At 49.6% G+C, this 15,730-nt stretch overlaps 1 protein-coding gene across 1 annotated transcript in view; it reads right to left on the bottom strand.

Moving 5' to 3' along the window:
• Positions 1-15,302, bottom strand: part of LOC122368488 (tyrosine-protein kinase Dnt-like) — a 49,971-nt gene extending 34,669 nt beyond the window's left edge. The window contains exon 1 of the mRNA XM_043342452.1: positions 15,140-15,302. The gene's annotated coding sequence lies outside the window, so the exon portion shown is untranslated. The remainder of the gene's footprint in view (positions 1-15,139) is intronic.
• Between the last annotated feature and the right edge of the window lie 428 nt (positions 15,303-15,730).

The following is a 15,730-nucleotide window of genomic DNA, read 5'->3' as shown; positions in this document are numbered from 1 at the left end:
GGGTCGGTCGGCCGGCTGGACTGGAGAGTCCTCGATGCGGGGCGGGGTCCACATGCCGCTTCCGCAGGGCTGAGGGGGCGTGATCGATTAAGACAGCGGATGAGAAACGCGGGAAGACTGCGCCGGATAGTCTCGGCTACTTCACGAGTGGTGTCGTTGCTTAGTCGGTCACGCACCGCCATCAGATGTGCCCGGTCGTATGCACGTCTGGCAGATTCAGCAGTGTGATCGTCCCGTCGGTGGTCGCTGGCCGGTGTTTGGCACTCTACACGGCGAGACCCGTTCGGGGCCCCAGTGCCGGAAGCAGTCAGCTGTCCGCTGCTCCCATGTCCCCTCGCACGCCGAGCGCGCCAGCCCGCGCGGCGGCCGCGCCGAGCGGGCCGCCGGGGCAGGGGGGAAGGGTCGGCCGGCATTGTTCGTTTAGCCGGCTACCGGCGTCTCAGGCGCCGGCCGGTCCCGGTAGGGGTTGGTCGCCATGACAACCGAGGACGGTTGGCAGAGGGCGGAGAAGTCGTTGAAAGCATCCGCGTCGGAAAGGAAATAGTCCTGCAGATATTGGCGATTTTCTTGCAAGCGAGAGCAGATAGACGCACAAAAATAACACCGTTGGATGCGTCTTTCAAAAATGCATCAATCTTCAACTGACAATGATTGCGTCTCTACGATGAATTTTCTGGTGGCTTCACGACAGCAGCACGGGTGACGGGTACCAAAAATTTTAAGCAATGAATAATATCCAGATCAGTTCACTCACAGGTCTGGTGACTTCAATGCAGATGCAGGGCAAGTAGTAGAACACTGAGAACACATGATTCCAATCACACCGAAGTTTTTCCCGCTCAAAATGCTAAAAAACCGCGGAGCGGCCGGGGTTCGCCTGTATAGCGCTCGACCCGGCGCGCGACATGAAATTTCATGAAAGGACATGTGCTATCGCCCGTATGCATATTGGCCTGCCTGGGTGTGCGTTCATTAGCATTTTCAGCAGATATTAGATCGCGTGTCCCTCGTGACGCTGTTGCTTCGTGATGTATGGTTTGTCCGAAGGCTCATGTATCCAAGTCATGCGACATTCAACTTTGATCAGCGTAAAGCCGTCGAGAATGGGCTGTAATGAAATGTAGATGGCGAGCTTTTGATGTGTCTGCATGACCTGCTGGGCTGCCATCCGTTGTTGACAGTTATAGTCGAACATAGATGGTTTGGATAAGGGTTTCATGCCACGCTATATACTTGAGTCCTTACAGGTTCAACCAAAATTGAAACGCAGCTTCTGCTTGATGTTAGCTAGATAGTGATACTGCTATCACTTTTTGCTTGGTGCAACAGTCAAGTATAACAGCAGTATGGAAAACATGTCTACGTATGTTTATAAATGATAGGTACACATTAATGCTAACCTAAACCAGGAAACGTATTATCCGTTAACAGATTGTCTCTACGACAGGTAAAATGCGGCCGCAAGTGACAGAAGGAATGAATCTCTTCAGAGATATGACTGTTGTGGGTCTCACATCACTCCTGCTAGGGATTTGGCAGGTAAGGGTGGACGAATAGAGCATTGGATGATGGAAAGGATGGACGAAAATCTGTTTGGATGATGTGAAATTGCAAATTGTTAGTTCCAAATGATGTTGACGTGAGTAAAATAGGTGACCAATGCATCGAAGCAGACTATGTATTATGGTTAAAAACGAATTTGTTGTTAACACGCGCACCGACGGGGGTCTGCGCCAACTTCGCACCGACGGGGGGGGGGGCGGATGACCAGTGGCGCAACCAGGGGGGGGGTCAGAGGGTCAGCTACCCCCCCCCCCCCCGAAATTTCTGTCAGGGGTCCGCTCGAGAGAGAGAGAGAGAGAGAGAGAGAGAGAGAGAGAGAGAGAGAGAGAGAGAGAGAGAGAGAGAGAGAGAGAGAGAGAGAGAGAGAGAGAGAGAGAGGAGATAGGTCCTAACCTAATCGGACGAGCCCGCTTCGAGAAATGCCTACTGGGACACCACGGGTGAGGGGTCGTCCTGGGGCCCCAGGTGGACGGGGCCCGGGCCCCGAGTGGATGGGCCCGGGCCTCCCGTGGATGGGTCCGGGCCCCCGGAAGAACGGGCCCCGAGCCCCCGGGGGAACAGGTCTGGGCCCCCCGGGTGGATGGGGCCCCGGTGGATTGGCCCGGGCCCCCGGGAGAACTGGCCCGAGCCCCCTGGGTGGATGGGGCCCGGCCCCCGGGAGAACGGGCCCGGTCCCTTGAGAGAACAGGCCCGGGCCCCGGGTGGATGGGGCCCGACCCCCGGGTGGATGGGGCCCGGGCCCCCGGGAGAACAGGTCTGGGCCCCCCGGGTGGATGGGGCCCGGGCCCCGGGAGAACGGGCCCGGGCCCCCTGGGTGGATGGGGCCCGGGCCCCCCGGGTGGATGGGGCCCCGGTGGATTGGCCCGGGCCCCCGGGAGAACTGGCCCGAGCCCCCTGGGTGGATGGGGCCCGGCCCCCGGGAGAACGGGCCCGGCCCCGGTCCCTTGAGAGAACAGGCCCGGGCCCCCTGGGTGGATGGGGTCCGGGCCCCGGGTGGATGGGGCCCGGGCCCCCGGGTGGATGGGGTCCGGGCCCCCGGGTGGATGGGGCCCCGCCCCCCCAGGCGGATGGGGCCCGGGAGAACGGGCCCGGGCCCCCTGCCGGATGGTTCCGGGCCCCCGGGAGAACGAGCCCCGGGACCCGGACCCCGGGGTGAATGGGGCCCGGGCCCCCTGGTGGACGGGCCCCGGAGCCCCGGGTGGACGGGGCCGGCCCCCGTGTGGATAGGACTCGGGCCCCCGTGTGGATAGGCTCGGGGCCCCGTGTGGATAGGGCCCGGGCCCCCGGGTGAATGGGGCCCGCTAGGGTGACCCGCTTGCTCCGCAACGCGAATAAGGGGTATTTTCGATCGGTGGGCGTTTGGTTGGTCGTATCCGTGGGTTATCTATCCATTTCGGTTGATTGCCTTTTGACAGCTAAGCATTTTGGCTTGGGAAAAATATCCATCGCATCGATGTGCTCGTGTCTGATAACAATGCGATCTACTATAGAACATGCCAAGTGTATTATAACATAGGTTGACGTAGGTTATTGAAAAATGAAAGCCATTGATGAATTACTATGTAGAGGTTTGAAACATTTATATTTGTAAGAATATTGTTGTTCGTCATGCAAAAGCTATGATTGGATATTGGACAAAATTTAATGTTATTTCCAACTATGCCATTTTTAATTGTCAAACGTACTAGGTTGTGCAGCAATACCCGTGTAATTAAGTAAGTCATGAACAAATACCATTTTCTCCAGCGATTTGTTCCACCTTGTTTTTGATCAATTAGCTTTTCACAATTTTTCCATGAGAGACGTATATTTCTCTTGACAACAGGCGTTGTTTGAACCCGCTCCGCCTGACAGTCACCATTAAGTCCAAACTCCAACGAAACGTCAATTTTTCAAGCATAAGTGCCCTCACGGGTGCACGTGGCGCGTGCCATCCCTGCACCGCTGACCATTCGATAGCCCGTTCGATTCTCATACACGATACTGTGTTCCCCATGCCGATCGGAACCACGGTTACCGAGATACTGCACGGAGACCGGACCCGTGTCGGGCAAATTTAGCCATTTCGCTTAACCCTCGCCCCGTTGGGGGGGGGGGCATTTTGGCCCCCCTGTGTTTTTTCCTGAATAGCAAGAAAACGGCGGCGCGCAGCGCCGCCAAATTTTCAGTACCTTCCCGGTCATCAATTTGACACCTTCACACCAAATGTCAAGTCTTAGGTCACCTTAGGCCAGGAGTTATTTAGGTCAAATTGAGGTCATGTTCGAGCAAAAATGAGCAAAAAACATGCAATCTTGAAACGCTCACCAAATCTACAGTTATCAAGCAATTTCAAAGTTCTGTATATGGTCTAGTAGACAAAAAGCGGGCCTACAAAACTGGTATCTCGGATTTTCAAAATTTTGGGTTTTTAACCCCAACAATTCAAAAAATTGATTTTTTTAGAAAAACTGAAAAAAATCCAAAATTTTTCCGAAATTCGAAAAAACCGGAATATATGTGATAGTCCCTGCGCTCTTCTATATACATACCAAATTTCAGATCGATATCTCGTTTTTTGGCTAAGTTATAGCGAAAAAACTGTTCAAAAATGATGACGTCAAATTTTTTAACTTAATTTTTAGCGCTTCTAGACCACGTACGGCAAAACAAAGACCACCATTGAACTTCCCGTGACGAGCTGCATCGATTCGATATCCTTTTTATGCAAAAATAATAACTTTGAAATTTGACCTAATTTGACCTGACCTTGACCTGACCTTGACCTGACCTTGACCAAAACGAGACCTAAGCTGGCCCCAAAGGCTGCCTGACCCACCTAATCGCATTCGTCATGTAAAATGGACCATAAAACATGTATCACACGACACTTTCATATTGTGACCCCCCCCCCCCCGTGACCTGACCTCTGTGACCTGACCTGGTATCAGTGACCTCAAATAGCAAAATATGTATTTGAAGAACATTTCCCCATCGATGATTTTCAATGAAATGCATTTTACTCGATTTTACAACGCATTTCTTGAAATGCCTGTAAACGGTGAAAATTGGACCTTTGACCTGACCTGTGACGTCATCGGTCTGACCTAGGTCAATAAAATTGGGTAACAAGGTAGTTCCCTGATAGGGCTATCCAACACCATTTGCCGCTTGTCGCTAGGTTGCGTGGTTCTCGAGATCTTAGGGGGCCAAAATGCCCCCCCCCCCCACGGGGCGCGTTGCTCGGCAGAGCCCAACGGGGCGCAGGTTAATTTTGCAAGCCAATTTATACATGTAAAGTCTATGACGCGAATTTGCACTTTTTGAGCACGCGCCATGTGCTCACCACCAGCCCGATCGAGCTGAGACCCCTCACAGGCACATTGCCCAATGTCCATCCTTGTTCTGTGATGGGCCCTTGGGCTCGACAATGTATCAAGAAAACGGGCCCAGATATGCGCTTCTGGGCCCGGTCTCAGAAACAGCTTGTCCTGGCCGGGCCCCAGAAACGGGAGGGCCCGCTGAGAAGGCCTTGCCCAGGTCATCGGGTCCGAGGAACAGGCAACAGCCGATAATGGGCCCCTTTCGACTGACCTCGTGGGGCTGCTCCTGTATACAGTTCTCCAAACAAAATGAGCTCTATGGTTCGTACTACGAACCGTAGTACTATAAGCATTCTGTACAGAACGTATCATTTCCAATACAAATGTTTTTTTCTTTGTACTGCTCACTGAACTGATTTTATAGTTGAACTGACAAGAATGAGCAATATGTTAGCGTGAACAATGCAACACAATGGGTGAATGGGTGAAAAATACAACCCAGATCTCCCCAGCCGGGGAGCCGGGAGGCATCCCCCAGCTCTCCCGGACCGGGACGTTTGGCCCGTGAGCCAAATTTTGTCTATTTCAACAATTTTCGAAACACCTGAGGACTAACTCGGAAACCAATAGAGCTACAGCGCCGCGGAAAGCGCATTCGATAGCCCTTGGCTTATACATACTTTTTGAGTTGTGTTTTCAGACTTGACCTCAGGTCAACGGTACCTATAGCCTGCAGAGGGCAAAAACTCTAAAAATAGCCGTTTTCACAAACTTTTTTCGGTAATAACTTTTTCTTCAAAACTTTTTTCTTCTTCTTCTTCACATTACTTTTGCCAGCATCGTGTTCCTCTCGTTGAGACGCGTCGAATGGACTATACGTTGACCTTGAAAGGTCATTTTGAAAATTTGACCTCAGGTCAAGGTCATGACCGAACCGGAAAGGGTCATGTTGCATATCAGTCGACCCGTATCGTCGAGCTGAACACATCTGACATGTTTTCATCGCTCTAGGCATGTCTCTATTAAAAGTTATAGTGAAAAAACTGCTGGTGACCTTTCATGACCTGAGATACGAGCAACCTCAGGGGCACACAGAGGGATAACAGGTGCAAATTTCCGAGTCATTGTGTCATGTTTACCTAAGAACGATGTTTTTGACGGTTTAGAACGACAGTTGTCCAAAAGAGGCGCATTTCAATTTTCTCCCATTGATTTATAATGGAGAGGTCGCAAAACTGACCCGACCTTAGGTCACAAATATTAAAAAAAAAATCGAGACAAACAATTTTTCCATACTGTTACTCTTATCAATCCATTAAAGTTTCAAAGTGATCGTTCAGTCGGTGAAGCTTTAGCAAGCTCATGAACTTTTTCTGAGGTAAGGTCACTTGACGACCTGACCTTAAACGACCTAGGTCTGGAATGTTCACAGCATGTGCGGAAAAAAGATAAACATGTGTACGCCATTTTGACATATTCACTAAAACCTGAGGGGGGGGGGCGTGAAAAGGCTCCCCCAGCACGGCGAGGGTTAACGAATTTCAAAGGAAGTGAATTGCAAAAACGATCTTCAACTGAAATTAACTGAAAACATTTTATCAAGGTCGACTAACGCAAGACAATGCATTTTCATTTACAATATGCCGAATTTTATCGTAAAATTACCGATCTTTCGACATTCTTGATTTTTTTCACACCAGGATAATCAGTCGCCGTGGGGCCCCTTTGAGCTGACCTCCGGGCCCTTCTCGGCTGTCGCCCCTCCCTGAGCGAAATCCTGGATACGTGCCTGACTGGGATGTGTTTCAAATCAATGTCACTGACAGACCTGTGTCCTGACGTTCTCGGAATAGAGGTCGTCGGTTTGTTTGTGTCTGGCATGCGTCCGTTGTCTGACGCAGCCTATTCCAATTACTGTTGGCAGCCGGGTTGGTCGCGTCGCGTGGTATGGAGTGCGTTGCAGGGAAGGACGGTGGTCACGAGCGGTCGCTTCAGTCGCAGCCTGCGACCCCAGCGGATAGCCGGCCAGCGTGCTACGTGTCGCGGGTCAGTGCTGACCTCTCCCGGCTGTGTGTGACCTCTGAGTGCCGATCGAGTGATGACTCCGCGACTCATCACGACCCAGGGTCCGGCTCCGACGGTCGTCCTAGCAGCTCTCCGGCTGGTATCGGCGACCGTCCACTGCCAGGATCGCCCTCTCCCACTCGACAAGATTTATTGTGGTCCGGGGGCCGGATCTACCAGCGACGCGACGGTGACTGGCGGCGCTCACTACCGTCCGACCTGACCCAGGTCGCGCGCCACGTGACCTCTGAGGCCTGGAGCGGCGGCTGGTGCGCCGAGATGCCGCCCGGCTTTTGCCGTCTGCCTCCAGTGCGTGGGACCGCCCGCCCCGGACCGAGCGCTCTCCTGGCCGCCGACCGGGTCAGACAGCACGCCGCCGCCGCCTCTGGGGCTGGGGCGGTCACGAGCGGGCGAGGCCGGCCTGGCCCTCACCATCTCTGTCCGCCGGGGCTCTGAGGGGCCAGGATCGGAGCTGAACTCTCGGTGGATCATTGACATCGCCCAGGAGCCGTCTGTCTCTGGGACACCGTCGCTGCTGCGAGGACACAGCGTGGAGGCCTACTGAGGCGACTCTGAGGCTGCACTTCGGCCGCTAGGTGGCGTCGGTGGCAGTTTCAGGTCTCGTCAACTCCAGTTTACAACCGTGGCCGCCAGGCTGCGCTAGTGTCGACACTACGTGCCACTGACGACGCGAATCAACGTTGGCTCAAGTCAAGCTCATCTTAAAGCGGCTCATTTTAAATTTTTCCAGACCAATGTCTCCGCCTAATTCCTATCATCCTTCCGGCTCTGCAATGGTCTTGTCAGACCGAAAGGGCCTAACCCAACAACAACAAAAAAAAACAATTTAAATTTTTAAATTCCTTACGTCGTTCATGTCTGTTCTAAGTTCTAAAGGGTTCTGTTTCTCGAATCGTTAAAAATGTGACACGTATATATTTTAGATCTCATTGAATTATGTTTGAATTTTGTTTGCCCTGCTAATTGCTATCCGTTGACCTTTGACCTGGGACTGAAAATAAATTGACCCACCTCTCATAAGTCTTTGTCTGTTATACGGCAGGATTTGACTTAACCCTCGCCGGCCGAGAGGGGGGGGGGGGCGGGTGCCGCCCCCCCATAGGGTTTTTTCGCGATAGCTCCGAACACGTTGGCGATAGAGAGCTGAAACTTGGCATACCTGACCTGTGATTCAAGCCGGATATTTTGACACCAACCGCATTTTTGGGTCAGGTCAGGTTCTGACCTATGACCTCATAAGTGAACCTCTGCACGGTCTTCAGATGTCGCAACTTTGCAATGCCCTCACTGCCAGAGGAGATGTCACAGGGAAATGAAACTTGCAGGATCTATAGTATGCATTATGAGTCTCACAACTTTTATATCTCGGATTTTTCCTAAAGGTCACATGAGGTCAGGTCATTTTCGTGACCTCACCATTATAAGTCAATGGGGAAAAATGAAAACTGCTATTCTGGCGCCGGGAACGATCTTCAACTATCTCAAGCACACAGAATCGTGATTTGATGCACTCCTTGCAAGGTTAGATGCGTCACTTTTGCAATGTTGACCTTGCGTGACGTCATTTATGACGTCATTAAGGTCATATTAGTTTTTCGTCAATAACTCTTGATCAAATTGAGCTAGCGTGTCGGGAAAGCCACCAATGGGCTCGGGAAGACCTGCCGAATCAAATGATATGCGACATCTCTTTCAAACAACTTCAAACGGGGGACGGGGGACTGGGGAGTGACTGTACCTTCTATAGATGGCCTTGGACGCAGTACCTTTTCTTTTCGACGCAGTGGACGCAGTCAGATTTTTACGCATTGTGGAGGTTGATGCTCTTATACGGCCTTGGGTTGATGCAAGGCTGTGTGCCTTGGCTGTGTATGTTAATGGAAAAGTAGCGAATATTTGAAAGAGGTCAAGGTATGGTACTTGTACTCTATGGTACCGGAGTACTTAGAGGGTCTTGATTGATATGCATTTTTTTGTTATCTTACCAGTCTGAGGGCTGTTCGGGCTCCAGCAGCATAGATCTGTGCTGCGTGCGTCATACTTGGGTGACGTCAACCGCCTGGCTCCGTCCACTCTCCGCTGACATTTTTGGTATGCAATGTTATTCATTGAAAACCAATCAGAGCGTTTCGGTCTTTAATTTAGTGGTCGCCGCTTACTAATCATGCGGCATACACGCCGCACACAACCGCCAATGCCGCAACGCAGCTTAGATTTCGAAGTAAGCATTTAGTCTCACCCCTATTTAAGAGCCGTTATCGTAGGATGACACTGCATTAGCATCACATGTCTAGAGTAGTATCAGTGATAAAGAAGAGCATCAAGAAAGAGCTGCTGGGGCTCAAGGCTCCCCAAACTTAACCCGCGCCAGGGTGGTGGCCCTATCGTAGCACGTTGAGTCGAGAGGTGTGCGTTTCGATTGGGCGTTTCACGTCCCTTCTAATTCGGATACTGGACTACGTGGCCAGGAGCGAAATGCCGTTTGAAAGAGCGTCAAATGTGATCGGAGACATTCGGTCATGTTATAGGCAAGCTCAGTAGTAGAATCACCAATAGACCATCAAAAGTCTAATTTCTGCGACTTTAGCATTCACTTTTATCACAGTTCATGAGCATAGCAGAGCTTGAGAACACTGCATGCCAACAAAACATTCGAAGGCTCTTTTAAACCTCGCCGGACCTATTGGTTTTCTACATACGCGCCGGCCGAGGGGGGGGGGGGCGGCTATGACCCCCTCCCTCGCCGTTTCACCCCTGGTGGAGCTAGTGACCATCAAGAAGTTTTCCCCCTCCCTATGCCTTCCAGTCGCCAATTGTCACGTGCTCTATGCAAGTGAATTTCAAAAGCCTAGATCAAATCGTCCCAGGCGCCCTGTTTTCACCGTCCACCATTTTTACCGGCATCGTGTTCCTCACGCGATGACACATCGAATGAACTATGATTTGACCTCGAAAAGCCAACTTGAAAATTTGCCCTCAGGTTAAGGTCATGACCTGACCGGAAAAGGTCATGCTGCCTATCAGTCGATCCGTATCGTCGAGCTGAATACACCTAAGGCATTTTCATCGCTCTAGCATGCCGTTATGAAAAGTTATTCTCGAAGAACTGTTAGATACCAGTCGTGACGTGATATGACCTCAGGGACATAAAGAGGGGTCACGGGAGCCATTTTCCAGTTCATCGTGGCATGTTTACTTGTAATTCGGTGTTTGAATTTAGAATTGTTTTGCGTAGCATTCGTCCAGAAGAGGCGCCTTTCATGCTTCTTCCATTGACTTATAATGGAGAGGTCACAAATTTGACCTGACTTTAGGTTACCGATGTAAGAATTTCGAGATAAGCATTTGGTACAGTTGCTCTTAAGGCCTGGCTACACTATGCGTTTTCTGCGTGCGTTTTTGCAGGTTTGCGTGTTTTGCGTAATATCGTTCTAGGAAAAAAGTTATAAACAATATAATTTTTACTTTGGTTATATACAAAAGCTAATATAACTCTTATGTAACTAAAATTTAAGGTGAAAAACATCACAAAAACGTAATATCGTTCCTTTTTTAGAACGATATCACGCAAAACACGCAAACACGCAAAAAACGCACGAAGAAAACGCATAGTGTAGCCAGGCCTTTACGGTTGCTCTTATCAATCGCTGGAAGTTTCAAAGCGATCTTTCACTCGGTGTAGCTATGGCAGACATCGAAACTTTTTATGAGGTGAGGTCACTTCACGTGATCTGGCGACCTGACCTTGAGTGACCTCGGTCTGAAATTTACACACGTGCAGAAAAGATGCATGATCAAATTTGCCAGAAATACCAGAAATGCCAGAAATAACTCGCGCCCCAGCAGGGCGCGGGTTAAACTTACCCTGTACCGTGTTTTTCGGGGTGGGTTGGGGTAATCGGTGCATCCTAAACCTCAGTATGGAGTTTTGAATGGGCTCGGAAAGTGGCCGGTTTTGGCCCCTCCCTTTGAAAATGGTTGGATCCGCCCCTGGTCTGGCCCAGGGCTGCGGAGTCGATGGATTTTAGGGTGACTCAGACTCAAACTCCGGCTTCAAAAATCGACTCCGACTCCGACCCCAGCTCCGACTCCGGATGGTTCTAATAAAATCCATATCCTGATATTGAAGTTCATTCAGGTCGGGTCAGGTCAGGTCAGGTCAACCAGTAGGGGTCCTGCCGGGTATTCGTAGTACCTACGTGTCAACCGCCTCTGACAGCTTTGTAACACGTTACGAAAGCACCAAAACTACTTCTTAAATGTTCAAATGGTTGCTAAAATCGAACGCAGCTCCAAAAACTAGCCTAGAAACATGCATAACTTGAAAAAGTGTACCGAGGTCATCATAGGTCAATGACCTGACCTGACCTTCAGGTGACATTGACATCACCCTTATGCATGGGAGCAACATCAAATGACATGTTTGAACGCTTGAAACCACGAAAGGACTGCAAACGTGCGCGGCTAATGCGAGCCGGCATACGCCGAACCGCGATTCTGGTCAAACATGGTCTCGGAAAGTAGGTCAAAGGTCATTTGGGTGAGGGTCATGAAATTTCTAGGGTAGGTGTAAAATTGATCAACGCGAGGGTACTGAAAGTTACGTCGCGATCAGCCGCATTTTACGCGAGTTATTCGTGAAAAAACCTTAGGGGGTTGCATCAACCCATCCCCCTCCCCTGTGCCGGGGAGGGTTAACACTTTTTATGAGCGAATTCACGTAATGAAGAAGAATAAAGGCACAATCTACTACATTAGCCAATAGATGATTTAGGACAGGCACATGGGACTACTTATTTCTTGTCCGACAGAAGCAGGCAACAGTTCCGATTGCATATATGCTATGCATATTGCGGAAGGGGCACATTTCGGCCTCGAAAGATACGAATTCATACGTCATAGTAACATATTTCTGTCGTGGTCAATTTGCGCAAAAATGGAACACCGGGTGATTACCCAGCTATGGTTCTATCCAAATTTTCTGATTCAAAATCGCTCAGGGTTATCGTGCAGTTAAAGGGGCCAGCTCAGCACAATGCGTATGAAATATGGAGATTCTGAAAAGTGGGTGGGGGGCCCGCACACTAGGGGGCCCGCTTTGAAGGCGATGGCCCCCCCCCCCGAAACGTAACCCTGGCTGCGCCACTGCGGATGACCGCCCCCCCCCCCCCTGAGATCTCGAGAACGAAGCAAGATAGCGACAAGCGGTAAACGGCATCGGATACGCACGGTTAAGATCTACAATTTTTACACAGGTCATTTTCAGGTCAGGTCAAAGATGACGTCACAGGGGTCGAAAAAGTCAAAATGGCGGCGCTAGATATGGAGAGTTTTTCTCAAATAACTTTCGAATTAGTCAAGATAGGAACAAACTAAGGGCATCATCGTGAGCCTCTCGTCAATCCGCATCGAATGATATATATATATATATATATATATATATATATATATATATATATATATATATATATATATATATATATATATATATATATATATATGTTGACCTCGAAAGTTCAAGGTCAAAGGTTGACCTCAGGTAACGTGACCTCGAGGTCATCGTGTATATCATTCGATGCGTCTTGACGAGCTGAACACAATGAGACCATCCACGCGACTGTATCTTGTTCCTGTACGGAGTTATTGGCCAAAAACCTTTGGTGACCTTTGATGACGTCACATGACCTTACAGCTGCCCAACAGCAAAACAGACCTCAAGGTAGTGAAGGTTGATCGTATATGAAGTCATGTATAGTATATGGGGCAATTCCGATCCGTTTTAGTGGTAAAAACAGGGAGTTGATTTTCCCCCATTGATTTATAATGGGGAGGTCGCGAAATTGACCTGACCTTAGGTCACCGATATCAAAATTCTGAGATATGCAAATTGTAGCTACTAATGACCGAATAACATCCTGCGACTTTCAAAGGCCTCCGACATCTACTGTAGCTCTGGCACGGTGACAAAGTTGCAAAAAAGTGACTTGAGGCTGGGTCATTCAAAGTGACCTGGTGACCTGACCTTAAAGGGACCCTCCCACCTTCAAAAAAGTTTATGAATTGGCATGAAAGTGATGTCGCTCGGTTCAGAAAGAGCGAAAACGAATATCTACCAAATTTCACCGAAAAATATTCACCGGTTTTCAAGATATTTGACTTTTACTTTTGTTTACTTTTTGGGATCTCCGCTGTTCCTAGCGACTTTATTTGGAAGCAATAGTTTGGCAGCTGAAAGTGCGGCACTTGTTGCGCGCAAAGCAGCATATACCACCGCGTGCTACAAAACGTTTTAGTCAAACATTTAAAAATCGTTAGATATCTGCGCTGACGTCACACATTCAGAGGGGTATTCCTATGCATTAGCCCCTCTGAATCAAAATGCTGCAATTTTGAAGTTCAATATTTCCGATGTAAGTCATTTCTCGATGTTGTGAGTGCCGAAGCCGGTAATTGTGAGCCAGGGACCCCATTTTGGCTATCTCAACTCAAATCTAATGTTAAGGTGGGAGGGTCCCTTTAAAAGGTAGGTGTTTCAAACTTGCACACCATGTGTAAAATTGATCAGGAAATAGTCGTACCAAATTTCGCGGCGCGTAGCGCCGCGGTTTTCCCGCTATTCGCGAAAAACCTCAGGGGGGGCGGATATCCGCCCCCCCCGTCGGTGCGCGTGTTAATATTCTTACGAAGAGTGCCATCCACTTATATCGTTCATCTGTTTGACAGAAGGTCATTAAAATTGATAAACGATCGCAATTTCGAGTACGCGTGCTTTTATTACTGAGCGCATATCGTGCACTACAAAATGACCTCAGGGAAATGAAACACTATCATTCATGATAAGCTCGATGTTAGGATTAACCAATTTAGATATTTGTTGCCCAATGTTGTCAATACACCGTGTCCTATAATTGAAGGGTAATTGATTGCCAATTTGTGAATTTACAAATAATATCTTATTGACAACATAATGATGGAGAAGAGTGGTGCTTGAGGAAAGTGAAACTGTCGCTCGAGATAAATGCTGCTTTTTTTGGGGGGGGATGCATTACGTCCTCTTTGGCATGCATTCTGAATGTAAGAATAGCGACCTCACAGATGACACCGAAGCGCTATTTCATATTCTACGACGTCACTCTATAAAATATCTGACGTTTTACGGCCCTAAACGCAAGATAGCTGGAGAGATTGGTCGTAAAAATATCGGCATTAAACTGATTTGAATGCAAAATGGAGTCTTACGACCAACCATGACATTAATCTCAGTGAGACAAAAGCTAAAACCCCGTTAGTGGAATACCTATTCATGCTTCTATTGTTTAAACATAAATAACCGACCCATCCTCAGCAATATCTCGAGTAAAGCCATGAAAAACTGCAAATATTCCAAAGGCTGTCCCAGGAATTGCGTCACCTTTCGATCAGCGTTTCATGCGGCCGGCATTGTCGCCGTCGGTCGGTAAGCTGCCTTTCGGCGGGCGACTGGAGGTGATATTTCACCTGCCCCGGGCGCCGCTGCGGGCGGCATTTATCTCTGAGAAGGACGTATGGTGCCCGGAGTGCCGTTGAGCCTGATTGAGATGCAGACCGGACCGTGCTGAGATTGCCGACGGCCCGAACCGGCCCTCGGCACCAACTTGACCCGACCCGGCGCGCCGGTCATGCAAACGGAAAGCGGCGGTACCAAAGAATAAACATGCTCGATATGTCATCTTAGCTTTGCATCATTATTTCTGACAACTGCTCAGTGCTCACTCATGGGACGAACAATTATAACATTTCACATTTATCCATTCTATTTGAGATTCGCTTTATTTGTGACTGTCCTTATTTTGTGAAGTGCATGGGCTTCAAAAGAAAACCAGAGTGAATTATGAAAATACAAGTGAAAATACAGAGTGAATTATGTAGGTCTACCGGCTTTCATTCGCCCCATTGCTTGCGAAAGCCGAAATGAGTGCATCTACAGAACAAGCCTCACCTTCTCAGACCACAAGAATACGTTCATTGCAGTTTTCGGCATACTATGGGCACATAAGCAAAATGCCCCAATGTCTAAAAAAACGACTCGACGCGCTTGAATACAGAACACTAGCAACAGCTACGTCGACAATGAAAAGCAGAACAGCGCAACTAATGCAGTCGATGCAACACAACAATTTGAAATCATGTTTCATCACAATTGGACTCACCTGTTTCGGCCACCTCCCTCCTATCTCCGTCCTCGCTCTCGGCCGTTCGGTATCTCTTCCCTCCCCATGGCCGGTGCTCTTCCGACGCCACCGGCCGCGGCGTCTTCCCGTCGGTTCCGACACCGACTCCCCACCGTCGGCGGCGACGTATTACTGACCGTCGACGGCGAGCCCCCGACGGCGGCCTGCCGACGGCGCAGGCCTGATCCGACACCGCGGCCCGGGCCGGCCCGGGCCTAGTTACCGCCCCGGGGACAGTAGCGGCACCGACGCGACCGTACCTCGCGCGCTCGGGCAAATTCGGTGGGTAGGACTGCGCCTGGTATACTATAGTAGTCTGCTGCTTGATACGAGTGTATATAAGTAGGTACGAGTGTATGAGTACGCGGGGATTACTGAGGATTTCATGCTTTTAAGTTTTGACCTGGAATGGCTTGACAGCTTGGTATGACACGGTACGTCTTCCGTTGAAATAAAGCTGGCGATCGCTAAAAGCAGTCGCATGTTTAAGTTTACTTGACTTCTTGGAGTTTCGGGCATGCGATGACCTTTCCTTGCTGAATCTCTTGACATTTCCTGTTATCTCAGTAG

This window comes from Amphibalanus amphitrite, unplaced genomic scaffold (genome assembly GCF_019059575.1).
Source record: "Amphibalanus amphitrite isolate SeventyFive unplaced genomic scaffold, NRLGWU_Aamphi_draft 000951F_arrow, whole genome shotgun sequence".
NCBI classification, from domain to species: Eukaryota; Metazoa; Arthropoda; class Thecostraca; order Balanomorpha; family Balanidae; genus Amphibalanus; species Amphibalanus amphitrite.
The sequence above is the reverse complement of the archived record's forward strand: the minus strand, read 5'-3'. Positions and strand labels throughout refer to the sequence as shown.